The sequence below is a fragment of the Thunnus maccoyii genome, chromosome 23, assembly GCF_910596095.1.
Source record: "Thunnus maccoyii chromosome 23, fThuMac1.1, whole genome shotgun sequence".
NCBI classification, from domain to species: domain Eukaryota; kingdom Metazoa; phylum Chordata; class Actinopteri; order Scombriformes; family Scombridae; genus Thunnus; species Thunnus maccoyii.
The window spans coordinates 23,971,539-23,994,465 of NC_056555.1; the positions used below are offsets into that span (position 1 = coordinate 23,971,539).

General features: G+C 36.9%; 3 long non-coding RNA genes across 5 annotated transcripts; 2 read left to right on the top strand and 1 right to left on the bottom strand.

Annotated features, from left to right (window-relative positions):
- Positions 1 to 1,925: 1,925 nt before the first annotated feature.
- On the top strand, positions 1,926 to 6,561 carry LOC121890897. Of its 3 annotated transcripts, none has more exons than XR_006093966.1 (4): positions 1,926 to 2,707; positions 2,890 to 3,817; positions 3,929 to 4,015; positions 5,475 to 6,561. It is a non-coding gene; the product is annotated as an uncharacterized LOC121890897 (long non-coding RNA). The 3 variants fall into 3 exon arrangements; XR_006093964.1 differs by having other exon boundaries at positions 1,926 to 2,310; positions 2,600 to 3,817; XR_006093965.1 differs by having other exon boundaries at positions 1,926 to 3,817.
- Positions 6,562 to 8,069: 1,508 nt separating this feature from the next.
- On the top strand, positions 8,070 to 12,801 carry LOC121890443. The gene is made up of 3 exons (XR_006093792.1): positions 8,070 to 8,484; positions 9,218 to 9,315; positions 12,368 to 12,801. It is a non-coding gene; the product is annotated as an uncharacterized LOC121890443 (long non-coding RNA).
- A 6,605-nt stretch (positions 12,802 to 19,406) lies between these two features.
- LOC121891251 lies at positions 19,407 to 22,927 on the bottom strand. The gene is made up of 2 exons (XR_006094072.1): positions 22,357 to 22,927; positions 19,407 to 21,826 (listed from the first exon to the last, which is right to left on the bottom strand). It is a non-coding gene; the product is annotated as an uncharacterized LOC121891251 (long non-coding RNA).

The window sequence follows — 22,927 nt, forward strand, 5'->3', positions numbered from 1 at the left end:
CTCTCTCCATCCTCCCCCTCTCCTCTCCTTTACTCTCTCCACAGCCATCATCTCGCCCTACATCCCTCTTATCTCCTCACTCTCGGCTCAGCGTACCTCAATGTGAAAACCTCAAGAGACAGTGAGAGAGGGAAGGTGAAGATGGTGGAAAAATATAATGTAACCACATGAAATCATAATTTAATAAACATGCTGGTTGAGACTTGAGATGATTCAAACACAGTCATCAAGCAAATAAAGAACTCTGGTACTTTCAAGGATGTTATATCTGTGTGAAGGAAATACAACTCTGATAATGTATTTATTTACAACTCTGATAATTCATTCTTTTTGTTCAGTTTTCATTCGTCATGATGTAGATCTTATTTTCTGTTTTGAGAGTCAAATGAATTTAGGAAATCTAAAGAAATAAAACCTTACAGGAAAAGTGATAAACCTAAGAAAAGTTTAAAAGTCTAAAGTTTAAAACAAATGTTGGTGGGTTAAACCACAGACCACAAAACTAGCAGTTTGGCTAAAAGATAAGCAATGCTAACATGCTAAATCATAAATTGTTATGTTACACTAATGTGTAAGCTAAACATTAACATGTTAATACAGCTACTGAACTATACTGTAACTGTATACGATACTGTCTGAGATGTTAGCTTTAGCCTGTTAGCATGTAAAATATCAAGCAAACGACAGCTAGCATGTTATCATACTGAAAAATAACGTTAGCTTGATGAAAGCCTCCTTTTGAAACAGTTTGGGAGCATTATTCCAAACTTTAATTTACACCAAATACATGGAAATTAAATCTAAATACTAATTCTATCATATTATATATTTGAAGTGGTTCATTAACAAGTGAAATACAAAAAGAAAATTGACATTTAAACACTGCGTAGCTAATTTTTAATGAACTGAATCTGTTTAATTCATCAGTTAATATTTGATTTGATTTTAGATTTTGTTTTGTAACCATTTTGTTCACTGTTTGTGGACACTTCTCTAGTTCTTTTCACCAGGTTTGAGATACCGTAGCTTTCAGAGGTTCCTGATATCTCCAACTCAGAATTACAACCAGGAGGCTAAAGTGAACATTTCTTTTCCACTCAACTGAGATACTAAATGATTGATGATATTCTGACATTTACGTAACTCATGCTGAACAACTGGGAAAGTTGCATTTTTCTGCAAGCTTCAATATATCCAACTTGGCACTGAAATGTGGAATTTTTACCTGCAAATCCAAACAGCAGGTGCTTCATGTCAGTAATTAACCCCAAATTTCATGGTTATCGTATGTTAGCTGTACACATTCAAATTTAACATTAGTTTAAGGTTGCAGTTTAGAAACATAATTTTTCCAGTAAAATAACTAATTTTAGCCAAATGTAGACCAAATATCATGTATGAATATTTGTAATAGTGAAGTACAAACTACTATTTAAATGATAATTGTACAGATTTCATAAATACATCTAATTTGTCATTTTAAACTTAAACTCCACCTTAAACTAGTGGAGAAAGTCTTTATATATTTCCATGAGTATTAGGTAAATCTATCAGCGACAGTGGCTGTTATATTGGACTTATTTATATCGTCCAAACTGAATTCCTCCTGAGTTTATCAGGCAACATTTCAAAGTCTGTTTCTCAGTGTGTCAGATACAGTATCCTCCAGCACAATGTTGAGGTGATTAAATAAAAGAAAATTAGTATTTGCTTATCCCTTATTCATATAAAATTTCAATATGTTCACACATGGATGAGTGAACGGTGGGAGGAGGGTGTTTAAAGCAGCAGCTGCAGCACGGACTTATGAATGTACCAACCAACCCCCCCCCCCCCCCCCCACCTCCTCATTCATAAACACACAGGATGCTTATATAATGCCTATGCAGATCCCCCCCTCTTTCTCCACAGCTATTTATAAGCCCCATAGCATGCAGGGAAAGGAGCGTGGCCAATTCATGCAGTGCCCTTCAAGACCAACACACGGCCCTTGGGGGCTGCCGGGGCCCGACTTCAGGGAGCTATTATTAGAGTCACGTCATGGGAGAGCCAGCGAGGAGAGAGGGAGGCGAAGTGACAGATGGGGGGAGGGGAGAGATAACGGACACAGAGCATAGTGGTGCTGCTGATGATGGAGGGGATGTAAAGTAAAGGCTGGGAAAATACTGATGTCATGAGGTTCATGTTTAACCATGTAGCAGCAGAAATAAACTGCAAGTCCTCCTAATGAAACCACAAAATACACTGTAGGTCCATGAACCCCAGAATGACACATACAAGTGTTTTCTGATCGGACGCCCCCATCAGCAGGTTACTGTCCGAAACCGTTGCACATCACTGTTGGAAAATACGATGTGACAACGCTATGGTTAAGGTCTGGTTTGGTTTAGGCAAGCAAGTGGTAATTACCACATCTTGAGGTTGAAGTACCTTAAAGTGGCACCAACAACCACTGGCTCCATTCAAAAAGCCTCATCTTCTCTCTCGAAATATCAATCAATCATTCTTTTCAATAAGATTAAAATAATAAGATGTGAAGACTTATAGAAGCTTTGATGTCTGCCGTGTGGTCATGGTTTGGGTTGAAATTGTCTCACAGTTGGAAACAGGAAGTGAACTCCTGCGTTACCATTCAATGTTTACATGGACTCACCTGATTTCCTCCCTTGAAAACAACCAAACATCTCGTTTCCATAGAAACGGTCAGGTAAGAGACTGTGCGCTGCTCTTTACTGAAGATGGGGAGGTCAACCAGACCTACATTTTCCTCATCATAGTCTTTTCTCTTGTAAAAGTAAAACATTTTGTCTACATATTCCATTATTTCCATTATTTTCTCATATCTGGACATCTTTGAACTCTCATATAACTTAATATTGTATTTGCAAGTGCATGTAGGGGTTAGTATCCTGTAGGCCTTCCAGAGCATTGGTACATGTCCGCAAGATGAAATGAAGCACATCAAGTAAGGTCAGCAGTTGTGAGAAATCAGGAATTTCTCAATGAATGAGATTTTGATGTCGGCCAGGGATGACTCAGCTCTGACCTGCACACTAGTGATTATACTCTTTGATCCTACAGGTACGTATAAAGTATACAAGCAAGGACATGAACAGAGTACATAAAACATCTTGTTGTATTTTTGCACCTATATAATGGCCACAAAAATTGACACGTTTGTTAAATGTACTTTTCCCAATGTGGTGAGTATCTTTGATTTCATAGTCAGTTGGTAAAACGTATTGTATTGTTGCTATGGTTACATGAGTAGCTGAGTTCCTGGAACTGTTTCAGAATCAGTTTTATTGGCCAAGTATGTTTAAACCTACAAGGAATTTGACTCCAGTTTCTAGTGGCTCTCAATGTATTTAATGGACAAAAAGTGTTTTGTGAGGCTACAAGATAAAGGGCCGTACGAGCAGTTTTATATGCTGTGTTATTGACACAGTTGACTCAAGGGAGCAGTGAGATGTTTTGTTGTCTGGATAAGATTCTTTATGATCTGTCAGCAGGACGTGATTTGACGACGGCTCGCTCTCAAGGTTCAGTGTAAATAAAGAAACATCAGCTGGCAGCATCAATGTCCAAACAGCAGTTTCATCATCATAACACTGACCTAAATGGGACACGTTGTCAATGAGCTGATCGATAGGAGCACTTAAGATGGCAGTAAGTCAGCGAGCACAGTGACATATTGATGCCAGAGGAGATTCTGTGCAAGCTGAGCGGGTGAAGGAGAGACGTGCTGGCAGGTTTGACAACTGATCGCTGTCTTCAGATAACAGGAAAACCTCCGAGGAAGATGGGCAGGGAAAAGGTACATCTATAAAATTATTGTCGATATGTTATGTAACACTCATGTAAGATCAACAATTACAGATTTCTCAAGAAATATAAAAACCTAACTACACATTCCTGCTCCTTAAAGGAGGAAACTTTTAGATTTCATTTGACCTCTGGCCTTTCTTCAAGCGCCACCTTCAGGACAAAGTTGACGTTTTTAGCTCCGCAGCTGGTAATGCTCTAAGAATACTCACACACATGAAATCAATTTAAGTAGGGATGTGCGATATTGGATTTTTTGCCGTTATCCGATATGACAATGTTTCCAACTCATTGTGGCCGATTGCCGATACGATATATGCACATATTTTTTCCAGCTGGCTGAGGAGACTATTATACATGCAGCATAGATTGAACTAAGTATGATCAAGAAAGACAATATATGAAGGAAGAATTTAGGAAGCCTTAAAACTTTAATGAACCTGCCAAGTGGGAGCAGCAGTAGAGTTTTCTTTGAGTTTATTAGACAGACAGGATTAATGTGAAGGATTTAATCTCTGGTCCACACTCTGGAGCAGAAGGTGGCGGTAGTGCACCTAATACGCTGGTTGCCAACCGCCGTTATAAACCAAAAAGATTTTTTTTATTCCAAACAAAGTGGTACATCCTGTCAGCCAAGGTGTTTCCTATCTCTGCAGCCGAACACAGCAGCTCCTCCACTGACTGTTTCACCCTGACGGTCCCGGTACTTCCTCCGCGGGCTAACGTTAGCTGAGAGGCTAGCGGAGCGTTAGCCGCAGCATGACCAGAGGGAGGTACAGCCAGCCAGCCTCCGCTAGCCTCCCAGCTAACGCTAGGCCCGGTTCTGCATGTGGATCCAGGTTTGTTATTCAGGTTAAAGTGGGAAGAGGCAGCTGATCTGACGGGCAGCTGAGTTGAAGTGGAGCCTGCAGAGGAAACACCGGGACCGCCAGGGTGAAACAGTCCGTGGAGGGAAGCACAGTCAGGCGGCGGAGGAGAAGGCAGAAATGGCCAACGCCGATATTTCATTTTAGCACTTTTATCGGCCGATACCAAAGACGTGCCGATAATATTGTGCATCCCTACATTTATGCATTAAAACTGTCGAATGTGACCTAATGTCCCATCTATCAAAATACACCTGTTTCTTCTGAACTAATATCCCTTTGATTTGACAACTTAAAATGACTATGTAATGATTTATATTTTTTAATCATATAAATAAATTTTGTTTTTTTACATATTGTAGGTATCTAGCCCTTTAATATATCTGTGTGTATTATCAGGCACATGCTGGGAAATGTTGGGTCTATGAGTAAGACAACTTAATTGATTTTTTATGTAATTTTTGCATCAATGTGATGAACAACTTTTGTATTTTGTATTTTTTTTTTAACGTACAAAGCAGTGTAGTGCTTTATTTGACTGTTTCCTATGTCAGTGTGATTCTGCTTCCACTGAAAGAGACACAAAACTACTGACTACCACTGTTCAATTTGGAAAATACTGAGGTGTGATTCGTTGGGTAATATGTGAAAAACAATAGTCTCTTTAAAGATAAACACAAATGGGATTATTATAGCTGCTGTATGCTTTATTGAGGCTTCTCAATATAAATAATATTGTCCACTTCATAAAGAACTTCTGTTTTTATTATATGTTACATTCAGATTTGGAAACACTGCTGTATCTGGGCTGAGATGGAGGCTCACTACATGTTGATTCACGTGTGAGCAGAGAAGATCCAGAAACGCTGCAGGAAGTCGACAGTGAACAGACTGAAAGCAGATTCTCAGATCTGCTGCATGAATAAATGATAGATGGAGTACAGAGTCCCACAGCAGGAGGACACACAGTTTCCCTGTTTAACAGTCCGGCTGCTCCTGCCTGTACGGAGGATAAATAACAGTCCGGTCAGATCGTAGTGGGACGCTGCAGAGAGGAAGAACAGTCTGAAACATCTGTATTCTTGTTTGTTTATATATATATATGACTCTAAAGGAAGAAATAATATGAATTAAACAAGAGAACACGAGGAGGAAATGCATAAAAACCTGCATTCACCAATTATTAAAACATGAACATGTCCTGTACACAATTAGTGGAACATTTGACTTCATACAGCTTGACGCATGATGTTAACTCTAGTGAGGAGGATAAAATAATGCACTTTTATTCTTGTGTTTAATCTGTTTTATTCTATTGAAGCTTATTTTTTTTATCTTCCATTACTTTTATATATGAGGTTTTATACTAATAAACTCGCCCTGCATGATCCCGTCAGGCTCCCATTGACGTCATGTGTTCAGCAACAAGGAAGTTCTCTGGCTTTGTAATTTTGTCTTTTATCTTCTGGTCTACACAGGAAGTGGGGATGTCTTGTGTTCTGATCAGCTTGTGCCTGCGTTTTATCAAATATCTGACCAGTTTTATAAAATAACAGACTGACAGAGCTGAAAGAACACAGGAGGCTTTTCTCCCTCAGCAGTCCAACAAACACTGAGTGTTATTTACACAGCAGCACTAATTAGATCATTATAATAGTCATTTTAGTGTGTTTTATTATGTGTTTATAAGAATATAATATCAGAACAGAAGTTATCTGAATAGTGTTAGTTACACTATTACACACAGTCCAGGTTTTTTATCGTGTAACAAGCAGATTATTCCAAATATATTATCAATACATATGTTATGTTACACAGTTGGATGAAATTATGTGTTTGAATTCAAATGTAACTTTGTTTTCAAAGATAATCTTTTTAATCTGACACATCTCACATTACCTCCTTAAAAATGTGAGAACTGTACAGCAGGCTGTGTGAGCCAATCAGAACAGAGACTGACTGATAGCAACAGGAAGTTAAGAAACAAAACAACGATGGCGTTAATGATGCCTGTCCTGCAGCTGTGTAGGAGCCTCTCATTTAAACATCCCAAAGAGCCAGAAGCACAGCAGCCATGTCTGCAGGAGGATCGCTGCCAGGAGCTCATTAAATGCTGCTGTGCACTCAAACCCGATGCACGTTGGAAGATAAAAAGTAAAAGACGTTCAGCTTTTTTCACTCTGACAGCTGATGACATGATGTTTTTTGATGTATTTCTGAGGTGGAATCCCCAGACTGGACTCTCAGAGAACTCCAGGTTCTTCAATAATCAAACTAATGAAATCAGCTAAAGGCTAAATAAGTGGTTCCCAAACTGAGGGTCAGGACTTTCAAAGGGGTCGCAAGTGTCACAAAAAGATTCCCAGAGGGAAAACCAGAAAAACTGATTCTCCTCTTGTCTTCTGCATATTTTCCTCTATGAATGAATGGATAGTTTTGCCTTTTTTTACACATTGAAAACCAAGTATTGTCTAAACTTGTGAAAAAGAGGTAGTGGTGTGTTCGTGGACTGTCTTGATCATATAAAACTCAAGAAAAATGCAGGTGCTCTTGAAGATAAGGGTCATCACATAGAAGGAAAAAACAAACTTCAGGCACTCATGCGTGGAGCAGGAATGGAAAAACTCTGGGATTAACTCAGGGCCTGTACCCTGATTTTTTAATTGTAGGTAGCCATGTTGAATAAAGGCTTTTTAACTTAATCCCATAGTTTTTCTATTTCTGCTCCACGCATGAGTGCCTGAAGTTTGTTTTTTTCTACCAAGTATTTTCTGTCAAAGAATTGTTTAAAATCTAATTCATTAAGAACCCTCATAGGACGCTGCGTCAGGAACACAAAGGTAAACTGATCTCTCTCAGCAACTCATTATGTCACTCAGACAGATGCTGATCAAAATGTTGCTGCAAACAAAAAGTTATGACACAAGCACATAACTTGAAGCCTGACAAGATGGATTCTGTAAAATAAAGCGTCACCTTTGGCTTTAAAGGACGGGTTCACAATTTTCCAAGTCTGCCTTTAAACAACAGTCAGGAGCCCAATTGACCATTGAAACCTGTTTTTCTTGCTGTAATCATTCCTCCTGTTCATACTGACCATTAGAAGATCCCTTCATAATGACCTTACAATGGAGGTTATGGGGGACAAAATCCACAGTCCTCCTTCTGTGCAAAAATGTATTTCAAAGTTTATCTGAAGCTAATATGAAGCTTCAGCGTCCAAATGAGTCAAATCAAGTGGATATCTTTCAACGTCCGAGGGGATTTTGGCCTCCATCACTACATTTGAAGGATCTTTTAATATCCAGTACAAACAGGAGGAATGATTACAGTGAAGAAAACCTCTTTCACTGTTCATATAGACACCTGACTGCTGTTTTAAGACACACTGTGAATCTATCCTTTAACCGAGATGTTTCTTTACCTTCAAACCTGCAAATTATGTTTACTGAGTTGGGAAACACGATGCTTATTGCAGGGATCTTGTTTACATACCATCCAAAGTTCTTCCTACCAGTTTAATTTTTAAGATTCCTCTGTTCGTGCGCCTCACGCCTCATCGGCATAACTTTTTGATTGCGGAAACATTTGATCAGCGTCTGTCTGGGCGACTGAATGAGTTGCTGAGAGAGGAGATCGCTTTGCTATTGTGCTCCTGAAACACAGCTCCGCTCCACATTAATATTTGATCCATCCAAGGTGGTTTCACTTCTCCTCTCCAATCTGAGAGCATTTACAAGAGGCAGGGAGTACAGGAGGTCTGAGTGGAGCAATCTGTGTGCTCATGTGTACAGTAAGTGACTGGCCTCCTCATGACCTGCATGAATCAATGCCGCGGGGCAGCTAAAGTCAACTCTTCTGCACCAAAGCTGTTGGTTATGAAGGTGGAAGTGCTCATGCAGTTAGTTCAGTATTAATTAATGAGATTGAGTTATCTGCACTGTTAAATGTCCATTAAGGTGTAGCAGGTGTTTCAGCTAACATTAGCATCATCATATTACTGTTGAATGTATTTTGATGTCATGGTATTATCAGGGTCTCAACCTCCAGCTCAGGACCTCCAGAAACTCTGATTTCTCTCCTTTTTCTTCTTGTCTAGTTCTGCGATTTATTGTGTTGATGTGTCATTGATGTTGTCCTTTTGTATTCTGTCTTCATGTGAACCCTAGCTGCAAAACAAAACCCCCCTAATGGGACAATAAAAATAACCTAACCTAACTTGTCTCTGTACGTTTAGGAAGATTTACAAAGCACCCGAGAGTCATGCGGACTTTTCACACAAGTAGAACGTTTTTCTACTTGTGCAGACTCTCTGAGCACACAGTTAAGAGTGACTCATTCATAATTTGCTGCTTGATAAATGAAATGAAGAAGAAAAACTCCACCCGTGCTCTTTCAAACAGGATATCAAAATGTCATATTTAAAGTACTGCAGCGATTTGGTATTACAATTCCATAAAGTTGGGATGCTTACAGGAGAAAGGATAAAGCTGGTGATTTTCTCTATTCTTCTCTTTCCTGAGCAGCACAGAGGGAATTCACAACAGCCGCCCCCACCAAAGCTCAGCTGCTGTGATGGGAAAGATATCCTGGTGGTGCTGTCCTGGTCATGGTGGTAAATCCGGTAGGGTAATCAAGCAGGCCAATGGCCTAGTGTAGGTTTGATTTTTGAATTAAGATGTCAGCTGATCTAATATGACCATCAGGACTTGGTTGTAATTTGGTTTTCCCACTAGCCATTAGGCCTTTTGCGGCTCCATTACAGGAACAACAGTATCCGACTCCAGGTTCTCCGAAGGCTTTTCTCCATTTGTGGCATGAGTGTAGAGTTGGCCCATTTCCCAGATGAAATGGGCCAACTCTACAAAACTGATCGGCCAAAATTGGACTCTGGCGCCACCCACACCACCCCATCAGTAGCATGTGGGGAGTGATGGGGTCCAGATAGATAAAGTGTATCCTGATGGCTTAGAATTGAGGATGCCCTCAACTTCAATAAATACAGCTGACTCCCAACAGCAACTTGTAGGATATTTTTGACTGATCTTATTTCCCTTTTCCAAACATCTCCAAAATGGGGATGTTTACATTTACTCAAGTACTGTCATAAGTACAGTTTTGAGGTACTTGTACTTTACCTGAGTATTTCCATGTGATGCTACTTTTTACATTTCAGAGGGAAATATTGTACTTTCTACTCCACTACATTTATTTGACAGCTTTAGTTACTTTTCAGATGAAGATTTGACACAATGGATAATATAACAAGCTTTTAAAATACAACACATTGTTAAAGATGAAACCAGTGGTTTCCAACCTTTTTGTCTTTTGACGTCTTACAAAAAGCAGTGTGTAGTCGGGGTCACATTTCACATGTCTATGAGTTGTTAACAGCTCCACCAAATAGTGATTTTTCCCTCTAAACTTCTCACATGCTTTCATTTCAATAAATGTTCAAATGATCCAATATTTCAGCAAAAATCAAAGATTAGAGAAAAAGTCCAAAAACTGAAAACAGATTTGTTGTTGGTACCTCTATCTGAAAGTAACTCTTTTGACTTGCCTCAGTGTGAAACCATGTTTACCAGTTAAGCACACTGATTTCTTGCTCTAAATGGGTGGATTGACTTGGGCATTGGGAATATTTGTGCAAGGTGTAATCAGGATCAGTGGAGGGTCTGATCACAGTGAAACGTCAGAGAGGTTGTTAGACTACTAATCTTTGCTTCACACACACAGCCATTACTGTGCGTTATCAGAAAGTTCTCTCATCTCTCAAATCTCAACTGGGATTAGCCAGTAATCCAAGGACATTCCCGTCCATTTGAAGAAGGCTAGTGGCCGCTCGTCATTAATCCAGGCCATCGTTCACATCACCCTGTGGATCACATTTCTCACCAGAGCTCGTTGGCTCTCGTTTGCCTCAGAGGAAGCATTTTGTTAGCTGACTTGGGAAGCAGTGCACAGTCATCCGTGACTGACCGATATACAAACACTGCATTCCTTTAGTAGAGTTGGATGCTCTTCTTTAACGTTGTTTAAAAGCAGCAGATACGTTTGATCTGTTTTCCATGTAGATTTTATCTAGTAGTAGACTGTTAAGCTCATCAAAATGTAATTTTCTACCTCCACTAATAGAAGATAGAGAGAACATTTGAGAGAAAATGCAATATGCTGCATGAGGTAAAAAATTCAAATAATGGATGAAAATACACTATTTTTGTGTTGCCAAGAGGATTAAAATCTAATTTCCCTTTTAATACTTTCATTATATGTTGGAATTCCATTATTTTGATTTCCTGAATGCTCTCTGTGTAGGTTTGTATCATTAACATTTACCTGACATTAAATTATATTGACATGCAGTAAGCACTTTGACCTTGGGAATACAATTGTGAACCACATTTCCCATGAGTTCTTGCATCAAATAATAAACTTATAATAATACAATTTTCAAAATACAGTTACAAAGCGCTTTACAATAAAAACAGAACATATTATGAAAACACAAAGAGGTTAAAACTGAATAAAATCCCATAAAATAATAAATGAATCACCGAAAAGCAAAAAAGTGAATTTTTTAAATGATTTAAAAGAGGAATTGTGCATCATTTACATTTACATTAAATTACATTGAAACAGGTTTTTGGACTTGGTAACCACACTTGTGAACTGTATTTCCCCATGTGTACTTACCTGAAATAGCACATTTGTGCTCTATTTGATATTATTATATTGTCATGTTCATGTCATATCAGCGTTACCATAATTATGAACTTCTAAACAGTGTTTACGTCACTGTAATTAAACCAAAATTTTATGATTATAATGTAATTTTGAATCCATATACGACCAACTCAGTTATCATACAACCTTCCTGAGTCGTCAGATGATGTGAACGATCACAAATCCTTAACATGTGAATCTTTCTGATCCATATGACAAAGTACAAACATGCTCTCATACGTAACATTTACCAAAATGTAAATACCAAAGAATTTACTGTTTGATTAAATACTACTGGACTAACTGTACACAGCTGGTCTTTCTCAAGAATTTATTACTTGCTTTTATAACTGTAATTACTTTCTTATTCCCAAATAAGTGGACAAGATTTGGTAATCAGTACATTTTAAAAAGACTAAATGATTAAAATAAAAAAGGTGTATTATTTTTATGTAACCGTTTTTTGTCAGCACTGTAAAAAAAAAAAAAAAATTGGTTGCCATGTAATCATGAAGCTTATCCTGCATAATAAGACATTTCTATCAAAATTAAATGTTATGACCAAGGTTATTTAAGTTCCACTTCTTTCAATAAAGCTGATGATCTATAACATTTAAAAATTCTAAATTTTTAAATTCTATTCCTGACAACATCAGCTTATTCAGACAAAACACTTAACTAAGTTGCATTTATTAGCTTTCTATGGAGCATCATAACTATGAGATGTGGTTGAAAGTACAATAAATAATAAGTAAGTGGACCTTGAGTTGTCAAACTACTGTTTTCAAGCTCAAAAATTACCTTTAAAGTTCAAGATCAGCTTAGTTTTAACAATAAATTTTATTGGGGATATTTAGGCATAACTTTTTCTTAAAAATAACAATAAAAAGTATTTTATGGGGTTTTATAAGTGTAATTACTTTCTTATCCCTAATTTTTGTGAAATCCAGGTGAGGTGGTTTGGACATCTGGTTAGCCGGGGCAGCCCCAGAACATGCTGGAGGGACTATATATCTCTCCTGGCCTGAAAACGCCTTGGCATCCCCCAGGAGGAGCTGGAGGGCGTTGCCATGGAGAGGAATGTCTGGGTTTCCTTATTCAGTCTTGTGGAACTGTGACCTGGTCCCAGATAAGCGATAAATGATTGGAATTTTTGTGAAATGTTATATACCGTATTTGGACCATGGGAACTACATCTGTGAACTGCACTTATCATGTGTACTTTCTCTATTTGCTGTCATGATCAGCTCTGAAGTTAAATACTTGCATTGAACCTAAATATGCACAGCTTTCCTTTTTTTAAAAAAATTTAATGTTCCAACTTATCAAAAAGTTTCAGTACAGTTTACAGCAGAATCAGCAAATGTTTCTACTAATAGAGACACATCACACAGCCTGGAAGTAAGTAAAAAAATAAATGAATAAATAAAAGACATTGATGAAAGTACACAATTCTTGTTTATTAAATTCAGATTTTACCAAGATTAAATGTAAATGTGATTTTAATTGTTATCAGCCTTGAAAATACTGATAAAATCCTACATTAAAAAATATTAATAGAGAATAATAAGCTCTAATAGAGCTGTCACAGCAGCAGATTAGGTGTTTCACTGTCTTTTATCTGCCACATTTCTGTCTTACTTGTGAGCTGAACATATCTACAGTGGTATGAACGCTGATCTGTTTTTCTGCAGGCTGAGGGGCAAAGCAAGGTCGCTTCCTCTCTTACCAGAAAGTGTGGGGATTTTATTTTTATTTTTATAATTTTTTGGATCATACCATCAGCAAGCAAAGCCAGAGGGGGGGAGGCAAGAAAATGCAACTCAGTACATGTCAGCTTCATTATAGAGTCCATGCACACATGCACATGACGGCAGTATTAGCTAATATCCTACACTGGCTTAATTGCATAAACTGTCACGCACTGACGGGTAAACTGCTGCATTTTGTCATTTAGAGGTTGTTAAATGGTGCAGACTACCAGGGCTCTCAGCAAAAATAGACTCCAGAATCCCCTCAAAGAAAGAGGAGCTTTCTAAAAATAGCTCTTACACACACAAAGCCACGGTCGCTGCCTGCTGCACGCAGGGATTCCCTGAAGGTCGCTTTTAGTTTCAACATGGAAATCTTTATTGCACAGAGAGAGATGTACAAACAGATTGAACTAAAAACTAGTGACTCATTGCTTCAATGATGTGTTTATCTTACATTAACTCAGTAAATGTACAAACTGTTAGTGACATAAAAATGAGAATATTCATATAAGAATAAATATTATCTATAACACATATATAATAGTATACTTCTGCAAATTTAAAAAATCAGTTTTCTCAGAAAGATGATAATTATACTTTATGTTTATGGTGGGGATGTACTGCAATGCATTATATTGAAATGTGTTCCTAATATTTTGGCCCCCTTGCGTATGTTAATGAGAAAACTGTAACTGAAACTGTATACACTTTGTAAAAGTAGAATTTATAGCAGATTGTCTTTGATTGCGTTAGATTTTACAGGTGTTCCTAATAAAGTGCTCGGTGAGTGTATGTTAAGCCTTTAAAACCATGTGAACACTAAAAACATAAACCCTTTGTGTTGATTTTAGTGACTTATGTGTCTAAATTTATACTGCCTTTAAAACCTATACGTAAAATATAGATTTTTTTTTAAACATTATTTTCTAGTATTTTTTAACTCCTTAAAAACTCCACTGACAAACACAAAACCACCAAATACAACAAGCTCATCTTTACCAGCATATTAGCTAACTGTTTAATGTTAGCATAAAGCTGGATCCTACTCTGTTTTGTTTTTTTTTTCCACACTTTACTAATGTTACGTCTTTATAAAAGACTGAGGATACATTTATGTCTGCCCAGTAATACCTGGACATTTCACTCTTTGTGTGGTTTGTGAAGATTTTTTACACAGAAGATACTTTTAGCTTCTCGCTCTGAGTGAAAATTAGTTAAAAGAAGCAGCTTATATGCTAACACACTTTTGTGTCAGAAAAGTGGACCATACTACAGTTCTTGCAAAAGCAATCTAGTCGCCAGAATAAAACGTTGGTACTGTACGTTTCTGCAAACCACAGAAACGTTGAATATCTACATTTCAGAAATGTTAATATGTTACCTTAGTAGAAATGTTGATATGATACGTAATTCACGTGTTGAAACGTAGATATTCAACGTTTCTGTGGTTTGCAGAAACGTTCAATGCCAACGTTTTCTTCTGGCGACTGGGTTGCTTGCAAAAGCCACTCAAGCAACAGTATTTACCGTTAAGAACAATGTGTTCTTAATGAAATGCGTCTCTTTAACATGACATCTTCACTAATGTATTGACAAAGGGAACATGTTATACAGTTGAGCACAGTTCATTTATTTATTAAACATAGGTGGTAGAAACATAAAGCCTCATTAACTTTAATATACATTATGTCATATTATACAAATCATTTACAACATTGCAGTACATTACAGAGAAATAAAAGGCCACATTAAACGTAGTCACAACTAGTATTCAGAATGACTCTGTTGTGCATATACAGTATGTACGATCCCAAGCCATACATATATTACATTATGAAGACTTGTTCTCTTTTTTCTGTTATTTAACTTTATACCTGCCATACAAGGAAACACACAGATACTCAAGTTAACAAAAATAAAATATATTCTTTGAGATTTCAAACACTCAGCACACAAGTTGAGGTTTTGCAGACAAAAATTTAGTTGTTTTTTTCTTTTTTTGATACAGTTGTATCAGTTGTATCAGCAGAACTGCAGAAGCAGGAAAACACAATGAAACTCACAGTTCAGTGAATGAATACAGGACTGACCTCAAATACATTGAGACAAATTGCATTTGTTACACTCATGCCATTAATGATCTACCATATTTATTTTTTCTTGCAGGATTTCTCTCAGTCTTGTTTCACTCCTCTGATTTTAACAGCATCGTTTTAAAAAAAAAAAGAAAGAAATGGTTTAAATATCATTGTAACTTAAAATTCATACTACTTTTGTCACTTTGACATTTCAATCTTGCTATTTCTGGTGGGTGTTCATCATTATTATTGATATTTTTCAGATGAAACGATAAATTTAAAATAGGAAATGTAAGAAATTGTTAGTTGCAGCCTCTCACATCTGCCACAAAGTCATTCAAAATGTCTGTAATACTGTAGAAGCAGATTATCCCAAATAATTGGACAAGATTTGGTAATTAGTAAATTTTTAAAACACTAAATGATTAAAATAAAAAAGGTGTATTATTTTTATGTAACCGTTTTTTGTAAAAAAAAAAAAAAAAAAAGAAAATTGGTTGCCATGTAATCATGAAGCTTATCCTGCATAATAATGAGACACTTCTATCAAAATTAAATGTTATGACCAAGGTTATTTAAGTTCCACTTCTTTAAATAAAGCTGATGATCTATAACATTTAAAAAATAATAATAATAAGGTTAGGTTTTCATTTAGTATTTCTATTCCTGACAACATCAGTTTACTCAGACAAAACACTTAAGTAAGTTGCATTTATTAGCTTTTTATGGAGCTTCATAACTATGAGATGTGGTTGAAAGTACCATGAATAGTACGTAAGTGGACCTTGAGTTGTCAAACTACTGTTTTCAAGCTCACAAAATTACCTTTAAAGTTCAACATCAGCTTAGTTTTAACAATATTTTTTTTAAATGACAATAAAGTATTTTATGGGGTTTATTCATTTTTAACACTATTTCAGTTGGTTTCATATGATGTAATTTCAATTTAAGTGTAGTTATGGTTAAGAAAAAGACTTGTTTCACTTTATTTTAATTAACTTTCATTTAGTTTAAAGATAACCTTGGTCATGACTTAACACCAACACTCAAATAATAGCACTACACTGGTGTAAAAAAAATAAAATAAATAAAGCTCTGGGTACATCACATGGTAAAACAGGATAATTTTTCTACTTTTTTAAATGAAAAAATGTGATCATGTAAACAACAGTAGACTGCATGAAAACCTCCAAAGTGAAGACATGATGAGTTTTACTCTCATGAGCTGCCAAAGAAAAACTTAAGCTGACTAGGTGAGGAACGTCAGTAATCTACGTCAGAAAATTAAATTACAGAAGCTCAACGCGGACATTGTTGCAAATAATTTTTAGGCCTTTTTCTCAACATCAGAATTTATCTCAGCGTACCGTATCATGTTTTTGTGGTGCCAAATTTCAAATTTTTCTACAATTATCCAGACAAAACTCATAACTCATAACTTATTTTATAACTTATCTGGAGATTACGGCTCCCCAAAAATTATATTAAATATATTTTATATATATTTTACAGCAATATATAGACCTTGTGTGCACAGGATAATAACGGGATTTATGATTAAGTAACAAACTATTAAAAAAGTGAATTCACCATAAAATGACAAAATTATTCAGTGACAAAAAATTATCAGCAACCTTGACGTCTTTGAGCTTCTATATAATTGTCAGTTTCCTTTCACTTTTTTGTCATTTTTTTTCTCTCAAAACACCAACCAGGAAGACTTCTCACTGTACATTCAATACATTAATTTGCAATACATTATTTCTATGTGCAACCGGCCGATTGCATCCCTACATTGCTAATACACACTTTCTTCTTCTATGGTACTTCAGATGCATTTGACAGGGATATTAACTGAACCAGGTTGTAATTAAGGCACTATTAATGTTTTATGTACAGATATGAACAACCAAACACATCACCTTTGCTGATGATATTGTACTTTTCATGCATTATTGCTTATTGATGAATAACTGTAGTAATCTGCTGGTTTTCTGTTTGCAGTTAATATGCAGGTTAACCTATGGAGCATTTCACAACACAACCTAACATTTAAATTCAACAACTTTTCCAAACTCTGCACCCCTTCAGACATGAATATTCACAGTTTGCATGTTAAATAACACTTGTATTTACGTATTATTTTTAAAATGCCTAGCTGTAGGTCTGGTTTCAGAAGTGGACATATTATCAAAACAACAAACAACACAGACTTTTTCCTCCAACATACTTTGTGATGAAGTGAAATGATCAAGTGTAACCCGCATTCAAAACATGACGTATATTTAAATGTACGATTCCTTCAAGTGGCATCTTTTAATCATTTCAGGTTGAGGGATTTGTTGTCACAGGGAAGAATTTGTGGATGTAAGTGAGCCAAAAGGCCATCCCTACAACACTTTTTAGATATTAATTTAGTATGTGGTGTGAATATTTATCTATCTGAATCTTTCAAGACTTTCCAATAACAGCATAATCGTTTAGTTTATTTTATCTTTAAGTCTCAATAATCTCAAATTCTGAATATTCTGAAAAACTCCTGTAGAGACCGTGGCCGTGACCGTTTTATTTTGTGATCTCAACACACTCTAAAACACGCTGACGTTTCTTCATGTCACCGTTGTCGCATTTGCATCAGCAAGTAATACTGTTAGTTAAAACAGCCTGCACTGTCTGAAAACTCAGATTCCCTTAAACCTTCCAATAATCCTACGGGGACAGATAGTGTGCCTTTTTTTTGATTATGTCAAGATCATTAAATAGAAAACATAACATAAAAATAATTTCATGCATAGCTTATGTGATGTTATGGGAGCCTTAATTTGTCTTTCAGTTTGAAAGACTAAATTACTTAACAATTCCCTTAACGATTTATTTTTCCACAGCAGGTTTTTCTTCTATCATATGACCTCCAGGCAGCTCTGAAACCTTCTGTAAGGGGCATCAATTATACAGTACCAGTCAAAAGTTTGGACACACAATCATGTAGTAAACAAAAAAGTGTTTAAAAAAAATGAAAAATGTTATAAATTTTGGATTCCCCAAAGTAGCCACTGTTTGCTCTGATGACAGCTTTGTACACTTTTGGCAATATCTAAACTAACTTCATGATGTCGTCACATGGAATGCTTTTGGTTTACTACATGATTTCATATGTGTTATTTCCAAGCGGCAACCTCCGGGGTTGTAAAATGAAGCCAATACTGAAGTGCCAAAAACTGCAGTTCCTTGAACGACCACTTGAGGCTGCAAAAGTGAGTCAATCCCCATAGACCCCCATGTTAAAATGCCCAACTTTACAGCAGAAATAAACATGTTTACAGCCTGGTACAAACAACGGTTTTGGTCTCTGTAGCTAATTTCCTCTTTCATGACAACTGTACGGGGGGTGAATTTTTTTATAACTCATCCGTTTAAATTTTATTAAGCCGTAAAGTTCTGCATAATGAAGGACATGGCTGCTTTGAGTGACAGGTCCACCAGCCGCTAGGTGGCTTGTTTCAGCCATTTGGCCCGCCTCTTTGCCCATTTTTGATTGGCTGGGAGTTAGGCAGAGTCACGTACTGCCAAGATGGCGACGGCGGCAGCGGCTCACTTTGAGCTTCAAAACCGCTCTTCAGAAACCAGCGGGTGACGTCACGGTGACTACGTCCATATTTTTATACAGTCTATGGTTATTTCATAGTTTCGATGTCATCTGTGTTGTTCTACTCTGTAAATAATAAAGAAAAACCCTTGAATGACTATGTGTGTCCAAACTTTTGACTGGTACTCTGTCATTGTAGAGAAAGATGTCTGCTTTTCAAAAGAAAATTCACTTTACAGCCCATCATTTTGATGATTCCTTCATGTAGTTTATGTTTTTTTTAAATAGGATCACTGTCATAATTTTATAGACTTAAAACTTTAAACCCTGCTTCCTCCCTCTCCTCTGACAAGTTCACTGAAGAACCGAGGATGAATGGATGAAGGTAACACAGATGTGATGGCCTTTTATCCCAACAACACACACATTTACAATCACTGTGGCCACACAGTTTAAATCCATCCTTGCTGTCTTGTGGAAATGATTATGACACATAAAACACACACACACAAAACAGAAAATGACACATCTGCATGTGAAGTTGTCTGAAACACATGGAGATTGAAACCAATCAGCATTAAAGATTTATTTTATCAAAAATAGATCACAATTGAAAATTGCCAAATTAAACATGGCAACAGTAACTGGAAATAAAAAAAAACAAAAAAAAAAAGAAATTAAAATGCATTTTGCTTCTACACTGAAGTTCCCAGAGCACAGTAATCACTCACACTATTGCTTTCTCTTATTTTTGCATGAAAATGACATAATTTGGTGACAAGCCTGAACTGAACTCTGCAGCTGATGATGAAGCAGCATGAAAACGTCCTCCAAGACGTTACGATGGATGTTTCATGTGGTGAAGTGACGGTTAAATATGTGGTAATCTGACTGGACTCTTTAGTCATCAGGACGTTTCTGCTCTCACAGGGGGAATACTGTATTATTATTGCACATACAGTATGCAGAACACATTAATCATCACAACTAATGCCCAGTCACAGCTCATCAGTGCCTCTGTCAAACAGAAATATCCCTTGGCTGTTTTTATGCTTAAGCAAAGCAGAATTACAACAAAGACCAAACTGCAGAGTAGATGCAAAGAGTTTGATGGATACAACTTTTTACAGACCAGGACAAAGGTTTAAGGATGATCATTAACACTCACATTTTTGGGAAATATGTTTGTTTTGTCCTCTTTACCAGGGTCAGATGAGAAGATGGATATCAGTTTCATCCCTGTGCACCCTCTTGTGCTAAGCTAAGCTAGGCTAAATGCGTCCCGGACCCGGGGACATCATTGGGGGTGACAGAAAACAACAGAAGATTTTCCCAAAAAAATGTCAAACTTTTCCTTTAAATGTCCCCAATATTGTGCCTAAAAGTTACAGGCTTTAAGCATCTCCACAAAACTGGATTCTTTTCAACATTTTAGACCATCAACCGACATTAAACCTTTTATTTAGTTATTTAGGTTTAGGTGTAGCAGTTCTTTAAGACAGGCTGACCCACTCTGCAGTACATTATTGCCCTTAAATCAACAATTAAATTATAAACAGTCACACTCGCTCACACACATATTTGACACAATTTCACAAATAAATTAATAAAATGTGCAAAGAAAATCAACATGTCAGGCTCTAAGCTGTTTTGCTGTAGCATCAGTCAGGCTGGATGACATCTGATATTAAATTAAAGGCCAATATTGGCTTCAATATATATTCAACCCTATTTAATATGGTGATGTATTACTGTAGGTGATACGTTTCCTCTACCAGCATCTGTAGCATTTACCTTTTTTGGATTTTCTCTCTGTTATTAAATGGCAGTTTATAGAGCATTTGGGTTTTATTTAATTGCACCAGATAATTACAGAGAGGCATTTAAAAACTCAACCCAGGTCTGATAATGGAAAGACACCAACGTCATTCAGGTGTTAAAGCTTCTGTCGTTAATGAGCGGACACTGAGGTAGATGTTATTGATATAACAGAGATACAGCATTCTGATCAAAAACCCCCAAACACAATCAGAAACATTCAAAATCAGTTTTTTTTTAAAAACAAAAAAAAATCAGATGTCAAATGTCTGCGATAAATGCGTTTCGACTGTCTTTTGTTTAAATTTCCCAACATTCTTCTTTTACATTTTTAATCTTTGTTGTTTTTTTTTTTTTAAAGTGTTTTTGGCAGGCAGACGTTTCATCAGAGCTGCCCACTGGAGCTGCTTTGTTTTTACCAAGGCAAAAAAAAATCAACATAAAAATCAAAATATATTAGCAAAAATGTTAAAAATCTACAAAATAACTCACAAGGTTAACCAATTCCTATCCATATATAAAACATATACAGTATGATACTTTAAAAAATATAGATTTTGCAACTAACTCCACCTTTAAAACAGAATTATTTCAATAAACTTGATATCGATGAGCTGTTGTTGTTGTTGTTCCCATATTTCAGATTCGCTGTGCTGGGTTGAGCCGTTGTCACAAAAGTCAAACTTTTCTTCTGTTTACATGCTCTACTTTCCAAGCATGCAATAATATGTTTTGGTTTGAATATGATATGCAACGTACAGACAGGACTTACAAGTTCTTTTTTCTCTACAGCAAGAGGAGCAGTCTCCCAAAAAACATCTACTCATGAATACATGGAGGACTCTGTTAGCCAGCAGACATGTTGTAAATACACGTAGCAGATGATTCAAGTAACGTTTTGTCGTACCTCAGAGTCCTCCTCACTTTTGCTCTGTGCAAAAAAATCAGTCAGGATGTCCTCTTGTAATGGAAAGGCGTCTCATAGCTCTGTGTTTCCTATGAGTGTCAGTGTGTTTTCATCCAGAGTTTATTTCACCTTCATCAGACGAAGAAGAAGAAGGAGAAGAAGAAGAAGAGGAAGAAGAAGAGGAGAAGGAGGAGGAGTGGTCGTAGCAGGGATGTATTTTGGTTTGACAAGGCGCCGTGAAGGAAAAGCTCATCGTCGTTCTTCCCCTGCAGAAACACAAAGAAACAACAAAACTTTTGTTGCAATAACAAAATATATAAAATCATCTGTGTGTCCAAGTCTACAAGATAAACTTAAAAGATCCAAATGACTCTTATTTCCTCATAGCAACTAGCTCACTTTTACAACCGTTATCATATCCGCCGAAACACAATATCCAATTTTAATGGATCCAGAGTCTAAACTGCCACAACTGAGGCCTTGTTTTCAGTCAGTGAGGCTGGAATTAATCATACTGTAGGAATTTGTGCACTCAAATATCTTTATGATTTTATGGGAGGAATTATGAATTATTATTGTGCACAACTCCAACATGAAATTACTCGTCCAATGATATAACTCATATTAGAGTAAGTATATTAACAGGGAAATAGTCCTCCTTGTTGGACACACAAGAGAGGTCAAGTAGAATTATGATTGTAATTCTTAATTATGATTTTGCAAGGGTATAAGGTCTTTTAAGGTGACTGAGATGCAAACACAAGAAAACACAAACAAGTCCACTTTAGTTACATACACATTTACTAGTAATCCCGGGATTCCACCGGGTGCGTGTTCGCCGCGTTCCGGCTCCGACGCGGTTTTGCTCCGTCCTCTGCACAGCGCACTATTCCACCGGGAGCGTGTCAGAAGCGGAGCGTCTTCACTGCGGGGAAGCCATCCGCCATTTAAAGTCAGTTTAAAGGCTTCCGTAAAAAATAGACGAGGCACCTATCACCTCTGTGACTCTTCTGAAACGCACCGCGGCGCACCCGGTGGAATCGGATACATTGACTAGAGTGGCTGCGATCAGCTCCGGCAGCCGCGTCGGAGCAGGAACACGGCGCCCGGTGGAATTTAGGGGTAATACTACAATACAAATAAGTCTTTTAACTTTTTTTTTTTGTAGAAATTGAGCCAGAAGCAGCTCCAAGTCTGTCTGATTTACGAGACAAAACAAGAGGTCGTAATGTTAGTCGCCCAAAAAAAATGACCAATAGTTATGTTTGAGTGACAGATGCCATCTAGTGGCCAAATTATGACCCGAAGCAGTGACGCAGTTCAGATGCTACAGATTCAAAGACTGACAACAGCTTTGTATCTGTATG